This window comes from Papio anubis, chromosome 13 (genome assembly GCF_008728515.1).
Source record: "Papio anubis isolate 15944 chromosome 13, Panubis1.0, whole genome shotgun sequence".
Lineage (NCBI taxonomy): Eukaryota > Metazoa > Chordata > Mammalia > Primates > Cercopithecidae > Papio > Papio anubis.
Window position 1 is genome coordinate 34652261 of NC_044988.1, and position 17064 is coordinate 34669324.

The 17064-nt window shown below is 36.5% G+C and overlaps 1 protein-coding gene across 4 annotated transcripts in view; it reads left to right on the forward strand.

The window, feature by feature from the left end:
• RIC1 (RIC1 homolog, RAB6A GEF complex partner 1) overlaps positions 1 to 17064 on the forward strand; it is a 147307-nt gene that overhangs the window by 5382 nt on the left and 124861 nt on the right. The window lies entirely within an intron of this gene.

Here is a 17064-nt window from a genome sequence, read left to right on the forward strand (position 1 = left end):
CAACACTTGTTATGATTTGACTTTTTGATAATAGATATCCTAACAGGTATGAGATATCTTATAGTTTTGATTTGCGTCTTCCTGATGATTAGTGTATTGAGCATCTACTGGTCATTGGTTGTTTTTTGGGAAAACATCTGTTCAGATTTCTTGGCCATTTTTAAATTAGGTTATTTGTTTTGTTTTGCTTTTTGCTACTGAGTTGTATGAATTCCTTACGTATCTTGGATATTAGCCCCCTTTTAGATGTATGGTTTGCAAATATTTTCTGCTATTCCATAGGTTGCTTTTTTATCTTGTTGATTGTTTACTGTACAATAACTTAATTTCATGCAATCCTGCTTGTTTATTTTTGCTTTTGTTACCTGTGCTTTTGATGTCATCCAAAATGCCATCGTGAAAACAGATGTCAGGGTGTTTTTCCCATTTTCTTCTAGGATTTATATGGTTTCAGGTTTTACATTTAAGTCTTTGATCCTTCTTTTAATTTTTGTGGGTACATAGATCTGTGTATTTATGGGGTATATGGGATATTTTGATACAGGACTGTAGTTACCCTGTTGTGCTATCAAATACTAGATTTTATTCATCATCTAGACAGGGTCTCACTTTGTCACTCTGGAGTACAGTGTCATGATCATGGCTTATTGCAGCCTCGACCTCTTGGGCTCAAGCAGTCCTCCCACCTTAGCATCCTGGGTAGCTGGGACTACAGATGCGTGCCACCATGCCGAGTTAATTTTTTGTAGAGATGCGGTCTTGCCATGTTGCCCAGGCCAGTCTCAGATTCCTGGACACAAGTGATCTGGCCACCACACCCAGTCCTTATTCATTCTTTCTGTTTTTTTGTACCTATTAACCATCCTCCCTTCCCCCTCCCTATTTAATCCTTCTTGAGTTGATAGCGTAAGATAAGGGTCAGTTTCCTTCTTTTGCATGTGGATATCCAGTTTTCCCAACACTGTTTATGGTGTTGAAAAGTCAGTGTTGCAGGATGTGTTTTCTCCATCCTTAGCACTTGGTGAAAGATTAATTGACCATATATGCATGCGTGGTTTTATTTCTGGACTCCATTCTGTCGCAGTGGTCTGTGTATCTCTTTTTATGTCAGTACCATACTATTTTGATTACTGTAGCTTTGTAATGTACTTTGAAATCAGGTTGATATGGTTTGATTCTGTTTCCCCACCCAAATTTCATCTCTAATTGTAATCCCTATAATCCCCATGTATGGAGGGCAGGACCTGGTAGGAGGTCTTTAGATCATAGAGTCAGTTTTCCCTGTGCTGTTCTTGTGATAGTAAGTTCTCATGAGATCTGATGGTTTTATAAGTGTTTGACTGTTCCTTCTACACATGCTGTCTCTCTCTTGCCTGCCACCATGTAACAAGTGCCCGCTTCCCCTTCTGCCATGATTGTAAGTTTCCTGAAGCCTCGTCAGCCATTACAGAACTGAATCTATTAAACCTCTTTCTTTATAAATTACCAAATCTCAGGGAAGTTTGTTATAACAGTGTGAAAACGGACTAACACATAGGTAATGTGACACTTCCAGCTTTGTTGTTCTTTCTCAAGATGGCCTTGGCTATTCATGGGCTATTGTGGTTCTGTATAAATTTTAGATTGTTTTTCTATTTATGTGAAAATGTCATTGGAATTCTGATAGGGATTGCATTGAATCCGTAGATTGGTTTGGATGGTATGGACATTTTAACAACATTAATTCTTCCAATCCATGAACATAAGATATCCAGCCATTTATTTGTGCCTTCTTCAGTTTCCTTCATCAGCATTTTATAGTGTTTAGTGTTGGTTAAATGTATTTTAGTATTTAGTGTTTTTGATGCTACTGTAAATGGTATTGTTTTCTTTTCTTTTTTTTTTTTTTTAAGACAAAGTCTCACTCTTTTCACCGAGGCTGGAGTGCAATGGAGCAATCTCAGCTCACTGCAACCTCCGCCTCCCGGGTTCAAGCGATTCTCCTCTCCCAGTTTCCCGAGTAGCTGGGATTACAGGTGCGTGCGACCATACCCGGCTAATTTTTGTATTTTCAGTAGAGATGGGGTTTCACCATGTTGGCCAGGCTGGTCTCGATTCCTGACCTCAGGTGATCTGCCTGCCTCGGCCTCCCAAAGTGCTGGGATTATAGGCGTGAGCCACCACGCCCAGCCATGTTTTCTTAATTTATTTTTTAGATACTCATGGTTCTTGTGTAGAAACACAACTTATTTTTGTATGTTGATTTTATATCTTGCAACTTCACTAAATTCATTTCTTAGTTCTAAATTTTTTTTGGTGGTTTTTAGGGTTTTCTTCATATAAAATCATGTCATCTTCAGAGACAATTTTGCTTTTTCCTTTGAACTACTGCTTTATATTGTAAGTTTTGCACTTATGCTTTATTTCTCCAACTAGATTATACATTTCTGGAGCACAGAAACTATCTTAATTTGTATTATCTCTAGTGCCTGTACAAAGAAGATGTTTAATAAACATTTTTAATACTAATGAATTTAAGGCATTTGTCCTATGTGTGGCATAGCAATTTTTTTTAAGTTTTAGTTTTTTGATTTTTGTGCGAACACAGTAGGTGTTTGTTTTTTTGTGTGTGGTTTTTTGTTGTTTGTTTGTTTTTGAGACAGGATTTTACTTCAGTTGCCCAGGTTGGAGTGCAGTGGCACAATCTCAGCTCACTGCAATCTGTAGTCACCCTGTTGTGCTTTTGACTGTAGTCACCCTGTTGTGCTGTCAAATACTAGGTCATACTCATTCTCTTTTTTTTGTACCCATTAGCTGTTCCCACCTCCCTTCCTATCCCCCCAGCTACCTTTCTTTCCCAGCCGCTGGTAACCATCTTTCTACTCTCTCTCACCATGAGTTCAATTGTTTTGATTTTTAGGTCCCACAAAATAAGTGAGAACATTCTATGTTTGTCTCTCTGTGCCTGGCTTATTGCACTTAACATAACAAACTCTAGTTCCATCCATGTTGTTGTAAATGACTGGATCTCATTTTTTTTTTTTTAATAACTGAGTAGTACTCCATTATGTATAAGTACCGCATTTTCTTTATCCACCCATCTGTTGATGGACACTTCCAGTACTGTGTGGAATAACAGTAGTGAAGGTGGGCATCTTTGTCGGGTGCCTGATCTTAGAGGAAAGGCTTTCAGTTTTTATGTACTCAGTATGATACTAGCTATGGGTCTGTTATATATGGCTTTTATTATGTTGAGGTATGTTCCTTCTATACCTAGTTTTTTTAGGGTTTTTATGAAGGGATGTTGAATTTTCATGAAATGCTTTTTCAGCATCAGTTGAAATGATCATATAGTTTTTCTCCTTCCTTCTGTTGATGTATCACATTGATTGATTTGCATATGTTGAACCATCCTTGCATTCCTGGAATAAATCCCACTTGTTCATGATGAATGATCTTTTAAATATATTGTTGAATCTGGTTAGCTTGTATTTTGTTCAGGATTTTCGCATCAATGTTCATCAGAAATATTGACCTGTAGTTTTCTTTATTGATGTGTCTTTGTCTGGGTTTGGTATGAGGGTAATCCTGGCCTCATAGAATGAGTTTGGAAGTACTCCCTCCTCCTGTATTTTTGAGAACAGTTTCAGTAGTATTGGTGTTCTTCTTTAAATGTTTGTTGGAATTGAGCGGTGAAACCACTGGGTCTTGAGCTTTTCTTTACTGGGAGACTTTTTATTACAGGTTCAATCTCATTTTTGGTCTGTTCAGGTTTTGAATTTCTTCATGGTTCAATCTTGGTAGGTTGTATGTGCTTAGGGATTTATCCACTTCATCTAGATTTTCCAATTTATTGGCATATAGTTGCTCATAGTAGTTTCTGATGATCCTTTGAATTTTTGTGTTATCAATTGTAATGTCTCCTTTCTTATCTCTGATTTTATTTATTTGGGTTTTCTCTTTTAAGATTTGTCAGTTTTGTTTATCTTTTCTAAAAAGCAACTTTTTGTTTCTTTAGTCTTTTGGATTATTTTCTTCAAGTTAATTTATTTCTGCTTCATCTTTATTATTTCTGTTACTAATTTTGGGTTGTTTGCTCTTGCTTTTCTAGTTGTTTAAGAGGCATCATTAGGTTATTTATTTGAAGTTTTTCTTCTTCTTTTCTGAGACAGGGTCTCACTTTATTCCCCAGGCTAGAGTGCAGTCGTGCAATCTCAGCTCACTGTAGCCTCAACCTCCCAAGTTCATGTGATCCTCCCACCTCGGCCTCCCAAATAGTTGGGAGTTGCATGCCACCATGCCCAGCTAATTTTTGTAGAGATGGGATTTCACCATGTTTCCCAGGCTGTTCTCAAATTCCTGAGCTCAAGCAATCTGCCCACCTCAGCTCCCAAAGTGCTAGGATTTAGGCGTGAGCCACTATCTTTTCTTCTTTTATGATGTAGGTACTTATAGCTGGAAATTTCTCTGTTAGTACTGCTTTTGCTGTATCCCATAACTTTTGGTATGTTGTATTTCCATTATCATTTGTTTCAATAAAGTTTTCAGTTTGCTTCTTAATTTCTGCACTGACCCATTGGTCATTCAGGAACATATTGTTTAATTTCCAAGTGTTTGTATGATTTCCAGAATTGTTCTTATTGATTTCTAGTTTAACTCTACTATCAGAGAAGATGCTTGATATTATTTCAGTTTTTTTGAGTGTTTTAAGATTTGTGACCTACCATATTTGCAGTGCTTAAGTGATCCATGTACTGAGGGAAAGAATGTGTGTTCTGCAGCCTTTGGATGAAATGTTCTATAAATATCTGTTAAGTCCATTTGTTCTGTAGTGCGAATTAAGTCTGATGTTTCTTTGTTGAGTTTCTGTCTGGGAGTTGGATTCAGTGCTGAAAGTGGGGTGTTAAAGTCTCCAGCTATTATATTGAGATCTAGCTCTCTCTTTAGCCCTAATAATATTTGCTTTATATATCTGGGTGTGTTGGGTGCATATATACATATGATTGTTACATTCTGTTGCTGGATTGACTCTTTTCTCAGTATATAATCACATACTTTGTCTCACAGTTTTTGTCTTGAAATCTGTTTTGTCGGTATTTATATAATTACTCCTGCTCTTTTGGTTTCCATTGGCATGTGATATCTTTTTCATCCCCTTATTTTCAGTCTATGCATACCTTTGTATGTGAAGTGTGTTTCTTGTGGGCAACAGATCAGTGGATCTTGTTTTTTCATCCATTCAGCCACTCTCTATCTTTCAATTGGAGAGTTTGGTCTGTTTATAGTCAATGCTATTATTGATAAGTAGGGACTTGTGTCATTTTGATATATATTTTCTGGTTGTTTTGTGGTCTTTCTTTACTTGCTGTCTTCCTTTTAGTGAAGGTCGTTTTCTCTTGTGCCATGATTTAATTTCTTGCTTTTTGTGTTTTGTGTATCTGTTGTGTGTTTTTGATTTGAGTTTACTGTGAGGCTTGCAAATACTATCTTATAACCCATTATTTTAAACTCATAACAACACTGATTGTATAAGCAGACAAACACACAAAAAGTGTTTAAAGTGTAATTAAAACTCTACACTTTAACTTCATCCCTGTGCTTTTTAACTTTTTTGTTTCTCATGTCTTACTGAACTATGTCTTGAAAAGTTGTAGTTATTTTTTATTGGTTTATTTCATCAGTCTTTCTACTTAAGAGCAGTTTACACACTACAATAACACTCTTATAAGAGACATCATTAGGTTATTTATTTGAAGTTATAAAATAAGAGTGTAATTGTGGTGTGTAAACTACTCAAGTAGAAGGAGTTGTACTTTTCTGTGTTTTTCTATGTACTTACTATTACCAGCGAGTTGTACCTTCCGATGGTTTCTTCTTGGTCATTAAATACTCTTTCAGATTGAACAACTCCCTTTAGCATTTCTTATAGGGTAGATCCAGTGTTGATGAACTCTTAGGTTTTTTTTTTTGTCTGTGAAGGTCTTTATTTCTCCTTCATGCTTGAAGGATATTTTCACTGGATATACTGTTCTAGGGTAAATGCTTTTGTTTGTTTGTTTTTTTTCGTCAGCACTTTCCATATATTGTTGAAATATGGCCTGTAAGGTTTTTACTGAAAAGTCTGCTACCGGACATATTGGAGCTCTATTGTATGTTATTTGTTCCTTTTTTTTCTGTTGCCATTTTTTGGATCTTTCTTTATCCTTGACCTTTGAGAGTCTATAGATGCCATAAGGTAGTCTTCTTTTTTTTTTTTTTTGACGGGAGTCTTGCTCTGTTGCCCACACTGGAGTACAGTGGCACAATCTTGGCTCACTGCAAGCTCTCCCTCCTGGGTTCATGCCATTCTCTTGCCTCAGCCTCCCGAGTAGCTGGGACTACAGGCGCCTGCCACCACGCCCAGCTAAATTTTTGTATTTTTAGTAGACATGGGGTTTCACCGTGTTAGCCAGGATGGTCTTGATCTCCTGATCTCATGATCCACCCCCCTCGGCCTCCCAAAGTGCTGGGATTACAGGCGTGAGCCACTGTGCCCAGCCGCCATAAGGTAGTCTTCTTTAGGTTAAATCTGCTTGGCGTTCTGTAACCTTCTCATACTTGAATGCTGATATCTTTCTCTAGGTTTGGGAAGTTCTCTCTTATCCCTTTGAATGAACTTTCTACTCCGGTCTCTTTCTCTACTTCCTCTTTAAGGCCAATACCTCTTAGATTTGCCCTTTTGATGCTATTTTTTAGGCATGCTTCACTGTTCCTTATTCTTTTTTCTTTTGTTTACTTCTCTGACTATATTTTCAAGTAACCTGTCTTCAAGCTCACTAATTCTTTCTTCTGCTTGATCAGTTCTGCTTTAAGAGACTCTGATGTATTCTTCAGTTTATTGGTTGCATTTTTCAACTTTAGAATTGCTGCTTGATTTTTAAAAATTTAAATCTCTTTGTTTAAAATGTGATAGAATTCTGAGGTCTTTCTCTGTGTTATTTTCAATTTGTTTGACTTTCCTCAACATAGCTATTTTTAATTCCTGCCTGAAAGATCACATATCTATCTCTCTTTTTCCAGGGTTGGTCCCTGCCTTACTTAGTTTGTTTGGTGGGGTCATGTTTTCCTGGATGATCTTGATTTGATGCTTGTAGATGTTCATTGGTGTCTGGACATCGAAGAGGTGGGTATTTATTGTAGTGTTCGCAGTCTGGGCTTGTTTGTACCTGTCCTTCTTGAGAAGTCTTTCCAGTTATTTGAAGGGACTTGGACCCCATGCCCAATAATGCTGTGATTTTTGCAGACTCAGAGATACTGTCTTGGTGGTCTTGGATAAAATCTGGAAGAATTATTTGGATTACTAGATAGAGACTCTCGTTCTTTTCCCTTAACTTTCTTCTGAACAAATGGAGTCTCTCTCTGTGCTGAGTCGTCTGGAACTAGGGATGTGTTGTTGCAAGCACCCCTGTTGCCACCACCACTGAAACTAAGCTGGGTTAGACCTGAAGCCAGCAGAGCACTGGGTCTCATCCAAGGCCTGCTGTCACCACCACCTGGCTGCCACCTATGTTCACTCAAGGCCCTAAGGCTCTACCATTAGCAGTTGGCAAAGCCAGCCAGGTTTGTGTCCTTTCCTTCAGAGTGTCTCATTCCCCAAACCCCAGGCCAGTCCAGAAATGCTGTCTGGAAGCCAGGGATTGGCGTCAAAATTCTTAGCAATTTGCCTGATATTCTGTTCTGTTGTGCCTAAGCTGGCACTGAAACCACAACACAAAGTTCTTCCCACTTTTTCCCTTGTCCACAGGCAGAGGAGAATCTGCCTCTGTGGCTACCACTACCACAGGACCACAGTGGGTTCTGCCAGGCCAGTGCCTGGCAGTCATCTTCAGGTGTTTATGAATCATTAACATAATCCATATTATAGTTAAATATTTATCTGGAGTTTACCGTGGACTAGGTATTTTACATCATAGTAAGCAAAGTTTCCCAAATATAAATTCTTTTTATTTCTCATTCATGACTTTTGCCCTGTTCTCATACTACCTATTCATTGTAACTTTTAAACTTGAAATTCTCTTTCAAAATAAATGAATTTATACTTTCACCATAAATGGAAATCTAGTACCATTTATATGAATAGAAGGTATTATGAAAGAATACAATAAAAACAATTTTATAAGGCTGGGCACAGTGGCTCACACCTGTAACGTCAGCACTTTTGGGGGCCTAGGTGGGAGGATCACTTGAGCCCAGGAGTTCAAGATCAGTCTGGACAGTATAGGGAGACCCCCATCTCTATAAAAAATACAAATAAAAAAATTAGCTGGCTATGGTGGTGCATGCCTGTGGTCTCAGCTAATCTGGTGACTGTATACTATTTAAATTTTGATGAACTACAGAGTAGTTTGAGTCTAGGAGGTTGAGGCTGCAATGAGCCATGATTGCACTATGGCAACCCAGCCTGGGTGACAGGGTGAAACCCTTTCTCAAAAAAAAAGTTATGAAAAATATAGTTTCCTGCCAAACTCTTATTCCTTTGTTAAAAAGGACAATTAGCCCTTTTTATGCAAGGTGCTTAGAAATAAACTAGCACCTCATTCAGATATTCTCCTTACCTAAATAAAAAAGATTGAAGAGGAGCTGAAAAAAGATTTTTTTCATGTGTGATTATTTACTTTGGTATTTGTATGTCATCTAAAATGGTGGTATAGGACCTGCATTAAAGTGTTCCACCTGTATTAGTTTGTTAGGCAATTTATTTAATCAGAAAAAATATAGTAAATTTACAATTTAAAAATATTTTGGAATTTACATCTGCCACAAACTGAGACAATTTCTTCATTCAAATTTCTTACTGATGAGCAGGGACCAATTGGTTAGAATCAGAGAGGTTTCTTACCTTTAAGTTACAATTGCTTTCCTTTGAGTTGCTGTCACAAATCTACTGTCCCCCAAGTGGTTTACCTTATTTCAACCATAAATCATACATAAATTTACCTATGAAAATTTGGATATTATTGTAGATATACTGCAGAATTTGCTATGGTTTAAATTTTTAAGAGCTTTGAGGTGCATAAACATACATCTAAGTGTACATTGATTTTTAGTAAATTTATAGTGTTGTGCATCCATCATCACAATCTAGTTTTAGAACATATATATATCAACCTTAAAAAGTACTATGCCCATTTGTCATCAACCTCTTCTCCCACTCCAGCCTCAGAAAACCTTGGCCTACTTTTGTCCATTTGGATTTAGCTTCCTGAAATTTTTGTATCAATGAAATCATATGGTATATAGTCATTTGTGTTTGGTTTTCATTTAGCATAATGTTTTTAGGTGCATCCAGGTCATAATATTACTTTTTTCAAAATATGTGTAAATTAAGGGGTGCGAGTGCAGTTTTTTTACATGGATATATTGCACAGGCGTGAAGTCTGGGCTTTTAGTGTAATCATCAGCTAAAGAATGTGCATTGTACACATGAGTAACTTCTTATCCTTTATCCCCTTCTCATCCTTCTGAGTCTAACATCTATTATTTCACACTCTATGTCTGTGTGGTAGTATTCCTTTTTTTTGCCGAATATTTTTCCATTAGTTGGGTGTGCCACATTTTTATCTCCATTCACCAGTTGAGAGTATTTGAGTCACTATGAATAATACTCTCATTTTGAATCATTGTAATACTGCTGTAAACATTTGTATACATGTCTTTGTGTGAATAAATGTTGTTCTTCTAGAGAGATACCTAGGAGTGCAACTACTAAATCATATGGCAAGTTTAACTTTTTAGTAAAGTGCAAAACTTTGTTCCAAAGTGACTGTAGCATTTTACAATCCTGCCAATAATGTATGAAAGTTTCTGTTTCTCCACATCCATTCTAGAGGGTTTGTAGTGGTGTCATATTTGTGGCTTTAATTTGGTATTTTTTTAATGACTAAAAAATGTTTGGCATGGTTTCATGTGCTTATTAGCGATTTATCTTGTTCCATTTATATATCTTATTAGCCATTTCACTATACCTATGTAGTTAATTATCTATTCAAATCCTTTGTCCATTTAAAAAACAAACAAACAAAAAGTAGTGATCTGATCTTGGCTCACTGCAGCCTCAAACTCTTGGGCTCAAGTGATCCTTCCACCCCAGCCTCCCTAGTAGCTGGGACTGCAGGTGCACAACACCATGCCTCACTTATTTAAAAATTTTGTAGAGACAGGGTCTCCATAAGTTGCCCAGGCTGGTCTTAAACTCCCATCCTCGGACTGTCCTCCCAAAGTGTTACGGTTACAAGTGTGAGCCACGATGCCCAGACCATTTTTGTTTAAGTGGAATATTTCTGTTATTATTGAGTTGTAAGAGTTCTTTATATATCCTTGATACAAATTATTTAGCAGATATATAATTTGCAAAGTTCTGCAGTGTTAAGTACGTTCACATTGTCATGTAACCATTACCACCATCAGTATCCAGAACTTTCATTTTCATTTTCTCAAACTGAAACTTCATGCACCATAAACGGTAATTCCTAGTTTTCTCATGCCATCAGTCCCTGGAAACTACTATTGTATTTTCTGTCTTTATGAATTTGACTAGTCTAGGTACCTCAGACAAGTGGAACCACACAGTATTTGTCTTTTTGTGATTGACTTATTGCACTCAGCATGCCTTAAGTTTTATCCATGCTGTAGCATGTACCAAAATTTCCTTCCTTCTAAGGCAGAATGATATTCCATTGTATATGTACATACTGTATTTTGTTTTATTCATTCGTCTGTTGATGGACACATGGGCCGCTTTTACCTCTTGGATATTGTGAATAATGCTGCTGTGAACTTGGGTAGACAAATATCCAGATCCCTGCTTTACTTCTTTTGGGTACATACCCAGAAGTGGACTTGCTGTTTCATTTCGTTATTGTGTGTTTTCTTGTTTTGTTTGTTTGTTTTTGGAGAAATTTTGCTTTTTTTTTTTTTTTTTTTAAGAAATTGCCATATACTGTGTTTCCACAGTGCTACATCATTTTACATTCTTACCAGCAATACAGTGGTTCCAATTTCTTCACATCCTTGCCAGTACTTGTTTTCTGTTGTTTTGATGATTGCCATTCCCTTGGGTCCAAAGTGGTATCTCATGGTTTTGGTTTGCATCTCCCCAGTGATTATTAATGTCGAGCATCTTTTATGTACTTGTAAGTCATCTATATGCCTTCTTGGAAGGACTGTCTATTGAAGTTCTTTGCCCATTGTTTTTCTTAGGTTATTTTTTGTTGAGTTGTAATGCTTCATGTATTCTGGGTATAATCCTTTATCAGATATGTGGTTTTTAATACAGTTATGCTCCACGTAATGGCGTTTTGAGATGTTTCTGTCAAGAGACTGCATTATATACGATGGTGGCCCTATAAAATTCTAATGGAGCTGAAAATTTTTTCTTGCCTAGTGACAATATAAATTTTATATAGTGCAATGCATTACTTTTTCTATGTTTAGTTGTATTTAGATATAGAAATATTTACCATTGTGGTACAGTTGCTTATGTATTCAGTACAGTAATATGCTATATAGGCTTGTATCCTAGGAGCAATAGGGTATACCATATAGCCAAGGTGTGTAGTAGACTGTAACATCTAGGTTTGTGTAAGTACACACTGTGATGTTCACATGATGACAGAATTGCCTAGTGATGCATTTCTTGGAACTTATCCACTCTTGTTAAAGTGACACATGACTGTATTTTCTTCTATTTCAAGGGTTACATTTTTACTCTCTTGGTAGTGGCCATTGATGCACAACATTTTCAGTTTTGATGAAGTCTGTCTTACCTATGTTTTTGGTTGCCTGTGCTTTCAGTATCATATCCAAGAAATTGTTTTCAAATCCAAAGTCATGAAGTTTTTGCCTTGTGCTTTCTTCTAAGAGTTTTATAGGGTGAGGTCTTCTGTTTAGAGTTGTGATCATTTTGAGACAATTTTTGTATATGGTATAAGATAAGGGTCCAACTTTATTTTTTTACATGTGGATATCCAGTTTTCCCAAAGCTGTTTGTTGAAAAGACTTTCTTTCCTTTTCCCCCATAAATGGTCTAGGTAGCCTTGTGGAAAATAATTTGACTGTTTATGCAGGAATGTATTTCTGGACTCTGTGTTTTATTCTGTTGGTCTATATATGTATATCTTTATGCCAGTACGACAGTATTTTGATTGCCGTAGCCTACTAGGAAGTTTTGCTGTCAGGAAATATGAGACGTCCAACTTTGTTATTTTCAAGTTTGTTTTGTCTATTCGAGGTCTCTTGGGAATCCATGTGAATTTTAGGATGGATTTTTCTGTTTCTGCTAAAAATGCTGTTAGGATATTGAAAGGACTTACGTTGACTGTGTAGATCGCTTTGGGTAGTATTGACATCTTAACAGTATTAAATTTTCTAATCCATGAGCAGAGGATTCCTTTTCATTTATTTGTGTCTAATTTCTTTCAGTGGTATTTTGCAGTTTTCACTATAGAAGTCTTTTGCCTACTTGATTATGTTTAGTCCTAAGTACTTTATTATTTTTGATGTTATGGTTTGCTGATTTTTCTGTGTTGATTTTGTACTCTGCAGTTTTCCTGAATTCATTCATTCTAATAGGTTTTTTGTTGTTGTTGTGGAATCTTTAGAGTCTTTACTCTAAAGATAAGATACTCTATAAGATCATGTCTGTCATCTTCAAACATATAATTTTACTAACTCATTTCCAAGTTAGATTTATTTTATTTCATTTCCTTGCTGATTTCTCTGGCTAGGGCTTTCAGTATTATGTTGAATGGAAGTGGTAAGAATGGGCATCTTTGTCTTAATTCTGACCTTAGAGGAAAAGCTTTCCATCTTTTCACCATCGAGTTTGATGCTGGTTACAAGTTTTTGTTTTTGTTTTTGTTTTTTGTTTGTTTGTTTTTGTTGTTGTCGTTGTTGGTTTTTTCTTGCTCTGTTGCCCAGGCTGGAGTGCAATGGTGTGATCTCCGCTTACTGCAAACTCTACCTCCTGGGTTCAAGCAATTCTTCTGCCTCAGCCTCCCAAGTAGCTGGGATTACAGGTGCCCGCCACCATGCCTGGCTAATTTTTTGTATTTTTAGTAGAGACAGGGTTTCACCATGTTGTCCAGGCTGGTCTTGAACTCCTGACCTCAGGTGATCCACCTGCCTCGGCTTCCCAAAGTGCTGGGATTACAGCTGTTAGCCATCACGCCTAGCCAGCTATAGGTTTTTTATCTATCGCCTTTTTATTATTTTGAGATAGTTTACTTCTATTCATAGTTTTTCGAGTATTTTTAGCATAAAAGGATATTGAGTTTTGTCAGATGTTTTTTTCTGAGTCAGTTGAAATGATTATCTGTTGGTGGACACTTAGGTTGATTCCATATCTTTGCTAATGTTAACAGTGTGGCTATAAACATGGAGGTGCAAGTAACCCTTTCATGTACTTATTTTGTTTCTTTTGCATAAATACTTAACAGTGGGATTGCTGGATCATATGGTAATTCTATTTTTACTTTTTGAGAAATCTTCATACTGTTTTTTGTAATGGCTGTACTAATTTATATTCCCACCACAGCGAGTTCCCTTTTCTCTGCATTCTCATCAGCATCTGTTATTTGTCTTTTTAATAATTGCTATTCTAACTGGGTTAAGATGGTATCTTGTGGTTTTGATTTTCATTTTCCTGATGATTAGTGATGTTGAGCCTTCTTTGATATACCTGTTGGCCATCCATATGTCTTCTTTTGAAAAAATGTTTATGTCTTTTGCCCACTTTTTAATGGGAATGTTTTGTTTAACCGTTGAGTTGTTTGAGCTACTTGTATATTCTGGTTTTTAGTTTCTTGTCAGATGAATAGTTTGCAAATATTGTCTACCATTCAAAAGGAAGGTTATTTCTTTACTCTGTTGGAATGTTTCTTTTGCTATGCAGAAATTTTTTTAGTTTAATTTAGTCCCGTTTGTTATTTTTGTTTTTTTCGTATCTGGAATGTTTCTCCTATGTTTTCTTCTAGTAGTTTTATACTTTTGTTTCTTTCATTCAGGCCTTAAATCCATTTTGAGTTGATTTTTATATATAGGGAGAGATAGTCATCTAGTTTCATCCTTTTGCAAATGGTTGTTGAGTTTTTCCAGCACCATTTATTGAAGGAAGGTGTTCGTTCCCTAATGTATATTCTTTGCAACTTTGTTGAAAAGTCATTGGCTGTAAATTTGTGAATATATTTCTGAGTTGTCTGTTTTGTTGAGAATATTGGTCCATGTGTCTGTTTTTATATCAGTACCATATTGTTTGCTTTATATAACATAGCCTTGATATGTTTTGAAGTCAGATAGATGCCTCCAGCTTTATTCTTTTCGATCAGGATTGCTTTGGCTTTTCGGGCTCTCTTGGTTCCATGAGAATATTATAATTGTTTTTTCTATTTCTTTGAAAAATGAAGTTGATATTTTGATAGTTATTGCGTTGAATCTGTAGATCACCTTGACCAGCTTGATCATTGTAACGTAATTCCTCAGATCCATGAGTATGGACTGTTTGTTTCCTCTTCAGTTTTTTCATCACTGTGTTGTAGTTTTCCTTATAGAGGTCTTCTACCTTATTGGTTAAATTTATTCTAGTTTAATTTTGTAGCTACTATAAATAGGATTGCCGTCTTGATTTCTTTTTCAGCTAGTTCATTATTGATGTATAGAAATGGTACTCATTTTTGTATGTTGATTTTGTGTCCTTCAGCTTTACCGAGTTTACTTATAAGATCTAAGAGGTTTTTTGTGTTTTTCTGTTTTTGTTTTTGTTTTTTCTTTTTTTTTTTTTTTTTTTTTTTTTGAGACAGAGTCTTACTCTGTTGCCCAGGCTGGAGTGCAGTGGCGCAATCTCGGCTCACTGCAACCTCCACCTCCTGGGTTCAAGTGATTCTCCTGCCTCAGCCTTCCGAGTAGCTGGGACTACAGCCACCCGGCACCATGCCTGGCTAATTTTTGTATTTTTAGTAAAGACGGGGTTTCACCACATTGGCCAGGCTGGTCTCAAATTCCTGACCTCGTGATACATCTGCTTAGCCTCCCAAAGTGCTGGAATTACAGGCATGAGCCACTATGCCCGGCAGATCTAAGAGTTTTTTGGTGGAGTTTTTAGCTTTTGCTAAATATAAGATCATGCCATCTGCAAAGAGGGACAATTTGACTGAATTTTTCCAGCTGGGATGCCTTTTATTTCCTTTTCTTACCTGATCGCTCTGGCTAGGACTTCCAATACTATGTTGAATAGGGCTGGCGAAAGTGGCATCTTTGTCTTTTTCAGTTCTTAGTGGAAAGGCTTTCAGCTTTTTCACATTCAGTGTGATGGTAGCTGTGGATTTGTCATGTATGGCCTGTATCACATTGAGGTATGTTCCTTCTATACCTGGTTTGTTGAGTTTTTATCATGAAATGATGTTGAATTTTATTAAATGCTTTTTCTGTATTTATTGATAATGTTTTTTGTCCTTGACTCTGTTGATGTGCTGTATCTCATTTATTGATTTGTATATGTTGAACCATGTATTAGTGCATTTTTTACACTGCTATAAAGACTATTCGAGACTGGGTAATTTATAAAGGAAAGGTTTAACCGATTCACAGTTCTGCATGGCTGGGGAGGCCTCAGGAAACTTAAAATTATGGTGGGAGGCAAAGGGAAAGCAAGGGCATTCTTCACATGGCAGCAGGAGAGAGAGGGAGCAGGGGAAACTGCCACTTACGAAACCATCAGATCGTGTGAGAACTCACTATCATGAGAACAATGGGGGGGAAAACTATCCCTATGATCCAATCACCTCCCTCCCTCAACATGTGGGGATTATAGGTTCTTCCCTCTACACGTGTGGATTACAATTTGAGACAAGATTTAGATGGGGGACACGGAGCCAAACCATATTAAACCATCCTTGCATCCCTGGGATAAATCTTACTTATCATGGTATATTATCTTTTTGATGTGTGGTTGGATGTGGTTTTCTGGTATTTTGTTGAGGATTTTTGCATTTACCTGCATCAGGGATATTGGCCTGTGGCTTTCTTTTTTATGTTGCATTCTTGTCTGGCTTTGGTATAAGAATAGTGCAGGTATTGTAGAATGAGTTGGGGAGAATTCCCTTCTCTTCAATTTTATGGAAAAATGTGAGGAGAATTTGTGTTGTAAGTTTGGTAGAATTTGACTTTAAAGTCATCTGGTCCTGGGCTTCTCTTTTTCGGGAGAGTTTTTATTACTGATTCAATCTCATTACTTGTTTTTGGTCTATTTGGGTTTTCTGTCTTCATGATCTAATCTTGGTAGGTTGTTATATGTTCAGGAATTTGCCCTTTTTCTCTAGGCTTTCTAGTTTTTTAGTGAATAGTTTATAATAGTCTCTGATCTTTTGTATTTCTGTAGTATCAGTTGCAATGTCTTTTTCATTTCCGATTTTTTTTTTTGATCTTCTCTTTTTTTTTCTTACTTAGCAGTTTATCAATTTTTAAAATCTTTTCAAGATACCAACTTTTCATTTTGTTGATCTTTTGTATTTTTTTTAGTGTCCTTCATTTTGTTCTGCTTTGTATAAATATATATGTATGTATATGCATACTTTATAGCAGAAATATATATATATTTTAATAGTAAAGGAGGCCACGTCCCAGGGCTGCACTTCTGCTCCAGCCCGACCCCCTGATCTTTATTATTTCCTCCTTTCTGCTAATTTTGGATTTGATTTATTCTTGCTTTTCTAGTTCCTTGAGGTCCATTGTTAGATTTTTTTGTTTGAAATCTTTCCACTTTTTGGATGCAGATGTTTATTGCTATAAACATCTCTCTTAGCCCTGCTTTTGCTGTGTCTCATAGGTTTTGGCATGTTGTGTTTCCATTTTCATTTGTTTCAAGAATTTTTTAAAATTTCCTTCTTAATTTACTCATTGGCCCAGTGGACATTCAGGAGTATTCTATGTAATTCCCATTTATTTAGACAGTTTTCTAAGTTCCTCTTGGTATTGATTTCTAGTTTGAGGATTCTACTGTGGTCTAAGAAGATATTTGATATAGTTTTGAGTTTAATTTTTTTTTTTTTCTTT